Source organism: Hibiscus syriacus, unplaced genomic scaffold (assembly GCF_006381635.1).
Source record: "Hibiscus syriacus cultivar Baekdansim isolate YM2019G1 unplaced genomic scaffold, ASM638163v2 tig00111689_pilon, whole genome shotgun sequence".
Classification (NCBI taxonomy): Eukaryota; Viridiplantae; Streptophyta; class Magnoliopsida; order Malvales; family Malvaceae; genus Hibiscus; species Hibiscus syriacus.
Window position 1 is genome coordinate 634141 of NW_024063154.1, and position 10241 is coordinate 644381.

Below are 10241 nucleotides of genomic sequence, written 5' to 3' on the forward strand. Positions count from 1 at the left end.
TTTTAAATATTTTTGCTAAGATCCAACTAAAGTGAACCTTATAATCCGCATTCCTTAATGTAGTTATATAGATTATCCTGTTGTTTTTTTGTCTATTTAAATTAACTGAAATTTTCAATTTCAATTTTATAAATTATAAATGAATTTAAATTATAATAGATATGGTTGGATTAGATTGGATATGAGTGTTGGGCTTAGAATTAAATAGAAATGGGACAGGTTTGGGCATGGCTATTGTGTTTATAATTAAACCAAAATTAAAAATATTGACTAAACTGATGGAATCAAATTTATTGACTGAATAAATCCAAAAACTTGACTTAATTAAGTCTAACTAATTCAATTAATTGAATTAATTAAAATTTGGTGATCCCAGACAAAAAGCTTAAGAACAAAATTTATTAATTTTATCACTTAAAACGATATTTAACTCTCAAATTATATTTCGTTTGCCACTTCAATATTTAAACCTTCTTGTCTCACTCTTACATCTAAAGTTTCTGTTTCTAACATGAGAATTTATATTATAGGCATTTCTTACAATCCTGGATTAATAAATTTTTTCCCCTAAAAATAATTTACACAATTTATAGTAAGGGGCTTGAAGTTTGGGCTATAACATGGGCTTTCGATGAAAAATGCTATGCAAGCAGCAAAATCCAAATGGAATACAAAAATCGGGCATGTCGAAGCATCGTCAATTTCATTCTCGGACATCCGAATTCGTTGCAAGATCTTTCATTCTTTGTCCATCTTTGATACGGCGTTGCAAGCATATAAATGGATTCCGATTATAGGGCGTTGTTTTATTGAATCATCTGATTATTTAAAGTTATAAAATGATCTTCGATTATAAGATGTTGTTTTGTTGAGTCTCCCGATTATTAAAGGTTGCAAAAATAGTCGCTCAACTATTTATATGTTCAAATCTCATCATTTTTTGTTAAAAATTTGATGGTCGTTTGAACTGGACGTTAACATGTTGATTGTGATATGATAAAATCACATTTTAATAATGTATATTGACATCGTCATTGCTTTCAAACATTGCCTCGACTACATAATGTTTTAAGCGCTAGCTTAACGACATAACATAAACGTAAAGTTGATTCACAAAATGCAACTCAAACGGTTCTAATATCAGATTTTATCTATCTCAATCAACATATTAACGTCTAGTTCAGACGACCACCAATTTTTTAACGAAAAATGATGAGTTTTGAACATATGAATAGTCATATGACAATTTGTAACTTTTAATAGTTGAGGGACTCAATAAAGCAACGACCTATAGTTAGAGACTATTTTATAATTTTTAATAACCAGTGGATTTAATAAAACAACATCTTATACTCAAGGGACTATTTGTGTAATTTACCCTATATTATTTCCGTTCGATGAACCGATCTTGATTTATATTGAGATTGGTCTATTATTTTTTTACTATATTAATTATTATTTTAAGTTTATGGATTGAAGAAATCATATTTATGAATGATGATCAATAATAATTAAATTTAAATTAAATAATAACGGATACAAAATTTAATGAAAAAAATATTGTCAAATTACTTTTTATGAGAATAAAAATAAAGTAATGACACACGAATTAAACTATCTTAAAAGAATGATTATTATTATTTCTAGAAGATTCAAGCTCGAGCATAAAAAATTATAAGGGTGTTTGAGTTTTTATAATCATCCTGCATTAATAAAGATAAACAAATAAAGTGTGTGATAAAACTACCCTAACAATGAAAACAAAATTATTGAAGAACAAATAAAAAGGAAAAGGACTAATACTCAAATAAGTATTCAAACTATATCCTTTTTCCCGAATAGATGCCTATAGTATTTTTTTGACCCATCTAGGTTCCTAACGTTACAAACATTGTCACTTTAGGTGCCCAGACCGTCAAAGTTGTTAATTTCCTCCAATAAGTGACACGTGTCACAATCTGATAATTTTAAAACATTTTTATAAAAAAAATAAAAATAACATTATATATATATTTTTTTTAAAAACATATAAATTTTGAAATAACCCAAAACTTTGACAATCTTTATTTCAACCCTTAAACCCACGCTGACCACCACCCTTTGCTATCGAAAAAGTTCCACCCAACATCACCTCCAACCGACGACCAAAACCCCTATGAAATCGTGATCGATCGATGACGAATCGACGTTTTAAACCTCACATACCCTAGGATGAAAATTGCGATTCTGACGACCAATCAAGGACAAATACGATGACATATAACTAGGATGATGACAGATACTACGTCGACGGGGGAGTTAGTGTTATGATTTGGAGATTTTAGGGATTTTGAGATTTTTTTGTAATTTAAAAGAAATTAGGGTTTTTTTATAAATATAATACTTTTTTAAAAAATATATATAAATTTCAAAATTACAAAATTGTGAAACGTCACACTTAACAAAAAAAATAACGACTGTTATGTCCTGGACATCTAAACTGGTCATGTTTGTAACAATAAGCAACTGGATGAGCAAAAAAATATTATAGGCACCAATTTGAGAAAAAGGTATAGTTTGGGCATTTATTTGGGTATTAAGCCAAAGGAAAATTCTCTCGATTCTAATAGTCCTAGCAACCGACACACGCTTCCAATGAGATTAAAGATGAATCAAAATAAGTGTTTAATTTATGGAGTTCCCAGAAATGCTTGCTTTATTGAAAGTTTCCTTGTATGAGTGGTCCTTATGCCTTTAATACCCTAAGATGGGAGACATTGTAGACTCATCCAGGTGCTGAAAATGCAGGTGGTCTTGCTTTGGCATTAAATTTCATAAAAAGTAAAGACTTTCCTAAATTTTGGCAATATACACCATTAATCATTTACCACACAGATACTTCCAATCATAAGGAAGGACCACACGGCCCAACGGCTTCCATAAAGAAAATGGAGAAAGGAACCTACAATTGGATAATAAGGGTTTAATGAGCACTTTTCGTGTGTGGATTCCCTTCGCATTTATCTCATCATATCATGCCTCCTCAGTAAATCTAAGAATATATAATATGCCACAAAATATCTTCATAACTATTCTACTAATCACACCATTAACAATTCTGTGGTGCAATAGCTTTGATTGCAATACACTAACACTAAGATTTATCTTATCAAGTAACTAAAATTTGGATTCCTGAATGACATCTTTTCCCCTCAACTTGAATTAGTTTTACCTTTTTGAGAAAAAAATATAAATAATCATTTTATTCCATTTAAATCATAAAAAATTACAAAATATTTTTTTTATTTTTTTTTAAAAAATATTTTTAAAAAAACTCACTTGAATATCAATAAAAAAAATACTTTAACAAAATTATTTTGTCTATATTATATATAAGGATAAACTACACTTTAGTAGTCCAACTATCACTCTTGTTCTATTTTTATCATCTAATTACTTTTTGTTTCAAAACCATATATAATGTTACGTTTTGATTTCATTTTACTCACCCGTCGTTTAAAAGTTAACATGATTGTTGATGTGACATTTAAAAAAATGATGATGTGATATTATCTTATGGTGATATCAATATTATCGTTAAATTTTTAACTGTGGTTGACCAAAATGAAATCAAAACGTAATATTACGTATGATTTTGAAACAAAATCATACATTAGGTGACCAAAATAGAACAAAAGTAATAGGTGATGTACTAAAAGTGTAGTTTACCCTATATATAAAAAAATAAAGATGATTCGATACATAAGATATCTTTTTAACAAAAAAATCTCATATAATCACATCTAAATATAAACTCTTTTGCAAGAAGCAAGTCGTCTCTGTGATAAAGGAATTATTGTTATATTTTTAGGATTTGGGTTTGAACACTATAGAATGTTAGAATCGTGAGTGTTCAATGTCGAGAGGTTAAGAGTTATTAGATACTGATCTCCGTGGTAAATAAATTATTGTTATTTCTTAAGGATTTGAGTTCAAATAATATAGATACTAAAAAGGTCGTGGGATCGAGTTTTACGGAGGGCATTTCATAATTTGGAGGTCTCTTACGGAAGCTGTTCTCAACCTGATGTTGGGGGTAGCATACTATCTTACCTCCCCCTTACCCCTTACCCCATACATATGAGAAAACATACATATGAGAAAAAGGGACAGCCATTTAAAAGAACCAATTTTCAGGCAAAGGAGTGGATAACGGGTAATATCGAAATTCAATTATTTAATATGGCTGGAAGTAAAGAGTCACTCCTACTCAAAATCTGACACAGGATCTCATAAAAGAACTACATCTGTTGACATTTAGCTACATAAAGATAAACCCTATCACCGCACGTCTTACCAAACAGTTACGCCAGGCAGAAAACAAAAAAGACAACCCCCCCCCCCTCAAACCAACAAAAAACCACCACCACAAAAACTCCAAGTTCCCAGTTCCCGCATCATCAAAGTTTACCAAAAAAACTAAAAAGTTGGAAAATATTCCTGATAGTAACCACCCTGCCGAAAGTCCAAAAATCTCAAGTTCCAGCCTGCTTTAGAAATTAGGACGACAGTTGCGTATAAAAAGATTGATAAGTAGTTACTCAGACAACTATCATGCATTTTCCGACACTCCACATCTTTTTTGCAGGTTAAATTCGGCTTTGTTAACTGTTCCAAGACCTCACTTTGTTTACATCACTATATCATGTGGCAGTAAATTTGAACCAGAGCCCCTTCTCTCCATACCAATATGAGGTATCAGGTCACATTGATCATAAGATCTCTCTACTCTGCTACGAGCACTCATATTCTCAAAAGTACCATTTTGAGAAAAGAAGAATAAACATAAGCACTAGTCTTTAAATAGAGTATATTTTTGCCAAGTTGCCAAATAATGAAGGGAAGAAAAATCCAGTCCTCCCACTAAAACACTGGCAGAATATCTTACTGTATATTTTAGAAAAGAAGAATAAACATAAGCACTAGTCTTTAAATAGAGTATATTTTTGCCAAGTTGCCAAAATAATGAAGGGAAGAAAAATCCAGTCCTCCCACTAAAACACTGGCAGAATATCTTACTGTATATTTTGCTGAGTTTAAAAGGAGGATGGAACATTATAGTGTTCAAGCATCTAGGCTAAAGGGTAGGCTCTGTTTTGGGATCTAATCCCCACCATTTGATAAATTCTCGAAGAAATCAACTTGTTGGTGATATTAAAAAAGACACAGAAAAGACTTGTATAAAATGTCATTTCTTTTGGCACTTGATTCTTGTCCATGAAAGCTTTAGTTCAGCAAGCGAATAATATCTTATTATGCTCCCGCAAAAAAATTCACCAACTTGCGCAACCCCCCACCAGCGTTGCTCTTTATAAGCAGCAACCATTACAATTTCTTAACCATACCACCCCCCTTGACTGAGGCAGCAATCTCTTCTTCCTTTCCTATCTTCTTTCTATTTTGTTAGTTACTCTCCCTTTAACATCTCATCCTGCAAGACTTGCATTCCCCTTCAAAACGAACTCATCTGATATTAGCTTTTATCATATTTTTCTTTCTTTTCATTGGCTCCCCAAGTAAAAAAATGGCATTACCTGTTACTTTTTCACGTGATTCAGACTCTTACTGGACTCCTAAGCAAAACAAGCTATTTGAGAGGGCACTCGCTGTATATGATAAGGACACCCCAGACCGCTGGCAAAAGGTGGCAGCGGCTGTGGGTGAGAAATCAGTAGAGGAAGTAAGGAGGCACTATGAGATCCTCGTGAGGGATCTCGTGTATATTGAATCTGGTCAAATCCCTATACCCAATTACAAAAGCACTGGGAATAACAGAAGATGAACTGCTGTGGTGCAAAGGTAGTGTATTAATACCTCTTTTTATTCTTTTCTACTTGAAAACTATCACTCTATCAGTCATGCAACGATCTATTTTCTGGATCCAAATACTTTTCTCATTAAATTAGCAAGATCAAAAGATTCAAATAGCCATCTTTCTTTAATCTTCCTCGGCAATGCCAAACGCTATCAACTTGTGACAGCGCCTAGGCAGGGCGTGCAGTGAAGGTTTTCACAAAGACAATAGGAACATGATGAATCTGAGAAAAATTCCATTTATTCAACTTCTCCAAAAAGATTAGGTTGACCATGTTAAGAGCAGTCAACAATTGTAGTTTCAAGAGGACACCCCTAAAGTGAAACATGGGAAAACCCTCGAGCTCCAAAACACAGCATATAATAGTAAACTATGCGAGGGGTTTCTTTTTCTTTCCTTCCTGATTGTTTACATGACCCCTTCCTAGTACCCTTTTTAAAATCATTTAAAGAATGTTATCCAGTATTTTTCCCTAGGATCTATTGTAAGATATTCAAATATTTAGCTCATGAAAAAAAATAAAGTCGGTTGTAATCATATCCATGTTTCCTAGCATGCCATGCATTCACCTTTCCCTTTCTGGTTGGTAAAGTTGAAAGTTCAAGCCAAACACCGACCTCTATTTCCCCTCAAGTTTTTTTTAATTACTTTGCGCTTCTTTTTTATAAATACTATATCTATTATCCATCCCCTATTTCAACTTACTTAGAAAAACTCCCCACATGAAATCTAGTCATTTTTCTTTAGATCACGTGCACATGATCCTATATATAATCCAAAGAGCTTGAAATCCATTATCAAAATAAATAAGTCAGCCGGTGCTTCTCCTATTCATATCTGACATAACCCATTTTTTAACCATAGATTTCAGGTTTAAATAAAACCTTTTTTTAATAATGTTAACAATCTAACATAAACAGGCAAGTGCTGATGCTCTCTTATATATTAATCTAATTTTCTATTTGTACCTTTAAATCCTCCGCAGGTGTATGAAGCATCTAAAGCTCCAATGAAGTAGAAGTTTCAACTGCACTGTCAGAGAATCTGTATAAACTAAAATAATAAGGCACAAATTATGAAGAAATGGGGAATTCGCATCGTGATTCTACCTATTTTATTTTACATCGAGTGATCGAGTCAGTTTGTTAATATAACAACAAAGTTGAACTCTATAATTATTAAGCTTGTGAGTATTGTACTGAAGTTCCAGATTCAAATTAAAAAAATATTTACTAGTATTACTAACTAATGCTCTGTGCTTTCTTTATTGAATCCATGTTAATCTTGTTTGATTTCAAACAAAGACAATAAATTAAGCAATCGTCTAATCAACAGTGAAACATAGGGTTTGTTTCCCCCCTGGAAATAACACTAACTAATCAAGCCGATTGATGACAAACATTAACGTAACAATTTCAGTTTTCTTTTCCATTTCATCATTGAGAGCAGTAAACGTTCATTCATTAAACATAATTTGATTTCGATCCTCATGCTTCGTAAGCGCTTGGAATTTAAAGAATAAAACATAATGTTTTATCATTATTAATCAATGAGAAGCAGCATTACATCTTACCTATTTGAAATTCAGCGTCCAAAATTGTACTCTGAACCTGAAGAGAGAACCAATCAATATTGACAGAAAATCTCAATGGAATATGGTAAAAGGTAAATAAAAAGAATCAGGGAGATATTGATTTTCCTAAGGAATCTGATATCAGTGAGATAGATGATATCACACGTGCATTCAATAATGGATCCATAAATATTTTTTTAACATAAACACACCTGCATTAATAATATAGAATTTTCGTATAGGTTGTACATAAATATAATTTCATGCTAAATACAATTAATAAAATAAATAGTTAACTAAAAAAAATAAAATTTTAAGATGACACATGCTCATTCGGAATTAAGGATGGATCTACCACTACAGACATAAAAAGAAGGAACCATAAGAAGGAGTTGCCTTCTTTTTAAGTTTGATGGAAAGGCAGGAAAAATAATTTTATTTCTTTAATATATCAAATAAAAAGAATTCAAAAATCAAAGATTAACTATGTATATAGTCACTTATTCGTTCTCATGATTCATTTGAGTTATATATATATATATATATATATATTTCTAATATTATATTATGTAAAAAAAAAAAAACTCACGCATTCTCTTAAAAAACTTCCTCTAGAAACTACAATTGGAAGTATTTGCATTTCCATAAACCCATTTGCCTTTTGAGACATAAGCCTGGGCCCATACTATCCAATTAGAATCAGATCAAATATGTTGAAAGATGCTCGACTTATCCCAATCTTCTAGTTGTCTTAGGAACGTTTAGTTCGAAAAAAAATTAGCAAGAAAAATAATATTTTTAGAAATTATACTTTCATGTTTGGTTTACAAGAAAATTTATTATCAAATAATAATTTATTATTAATAGTAGCAGATTTTAATTAAAAATTTAGAAATGTCATTACCTCCAAATTTATAGGTATACACAATTCCCGCCACTTTAGATTAGAGTACCCTTGGAATAACGGATTTTTTCCATTGGATCATTCTCAATTTTATTCTCAGTGTTTTACTCAAAATTATAAACATAATAATATTGATTCAGTAAAATATTAAATAAATTTGAGTAGTTAAAATTATTTTTTTAATATTTAATATATTGTTCTTTTATAATTTTATGAGATGGAAAATGATATTATTGTAAAATATATAATTATTTAAAATAATATTTAATTTTGAGTACTTAAAAATATAGATTGTATCCATTGAAAAACAATATCTTTATCCACTCATGACCATAATATTATTTTTAATATTATATTATATTTTATATAAATAAATATAATACTTATAAAAATTAGTTAAAAATATAAGTTCTATATATTAATCATATGGTAAATGTATTTTTTTTCTCAAAAATAAGATAGTCTAACAATTAAAATATTTTTTTCAAGGAATTGGATTCCAATTCCATTTCCTGCCAACCAAACATAATATGGAATTGAATTTCAATTCCTACAGATTCCAATTCCTTCACAGATTTCAATTCTCTTGTAAACATTCCAACCAACCAAACGCCACCTTATTGTAATTGTTGGTAATCTTTAAATAATTTGATCTCCAATTGTGGTTCGTTTGTTAATATAGTCAGATCTATTCATATTTATTTTTTCGAGTTTTTGTAAAAGAGTTTTTGACATTTTCTTCGTATGATTTTTATATAACCTCAAGTGACAAATTTCTTATCTTAATGATTATAGGGATATATCCTAATCAATAAAAACAAGTTATTTTTCTTTTTGTTGGACGGGTTAGATTCAACGAGCAAGAACTAATTCTTACATGATCCGATGGAACAGTTGCACAACAACAGCCTGCATGCAATGAAATTCACCATTTCAATCAGCACTAAACTTGAACAACGAGACAAGACACCATCATTTGCCCAATTTAAAATTTCCTTGCTTTCAGACGGTGGTAGATAAATCATGAGAAAGAAAGAAAGTAGCATAATTTAAAGAGAAAAATATAATACCAGGGAACAGTGCTCAATTCTAAGATATGACCGTGGCTTATAATGAAGAATCGTACGAAAACGTTGAAAATGAAGAGTTCTTACTCAAGTGGCTGCTTCTTCAGGTTCTTGTTATTATGCATCCAAGCCTTGAAAACCAGCCTTTTCACCCCAAATTCATCACAAAATTTCTGCACTAACTCCTCGTCTTGTTTATTGATCCTCCAACCCACTTTCTCGGCTAACTCCAACAACCTCTTCTTTGATGTAACATAAGAGGGAGGTGGCGGCATCCCCCTCCGCGTTAGATTGGAACACATCAAGATCATCGCTTGATGACTCGTTTCCGCCGCCGTTGCCAAACGGTGGAGATAACTGAAGTAGGTGAAGCTTCAAACTTCTACTGGGATTAGCTCCGAATCTGGGTCTCTCCATCAACCTCCTTGCGATGAAAGTTGCGATGACAGTCACAGGCAGCACATTTCAAGGCCTCGAGAGTTCCTTCTTCTCCACTAGGCATGAACTCGCCGCAGCCGTCGTAAATATTCCCGCCGATGTTGGCCGCGTGGTTCTTGAGACACTCTCGATATCTGATGAAGCTGGAGGGCTTTGTGTTTCAACCAACTGCAATAGGTGCAACAGCTGCAGCAGTGGCGACAGTGACTCGATCCGGGTGCGGAGATCTTCCTTGACCGATTGATTGCTGTCTCTGGTGGTGGTGGACATAATCTAGGGTTTGAGTGCAAGTGAGAACAACCGTACCATTATGGTTCCCATCTCTTCTTGTCTCAACTCCAGGCGAGTGATGACAGAAGGCAAAAGACCCTGGCTCATGTTCTTGGCCTATTACCTCCATATTTT

General features: G+C 32.1%; 1 pseudogene; it reads right to left on the minus strand.

Annotated features, from left to right (window-relative positions):
- Positions 1–9481: 9481 nt before the first annotated feature.
- LOC120167563 lies at positions 9482–10241 on the minus strand (annotated as a pseudogene).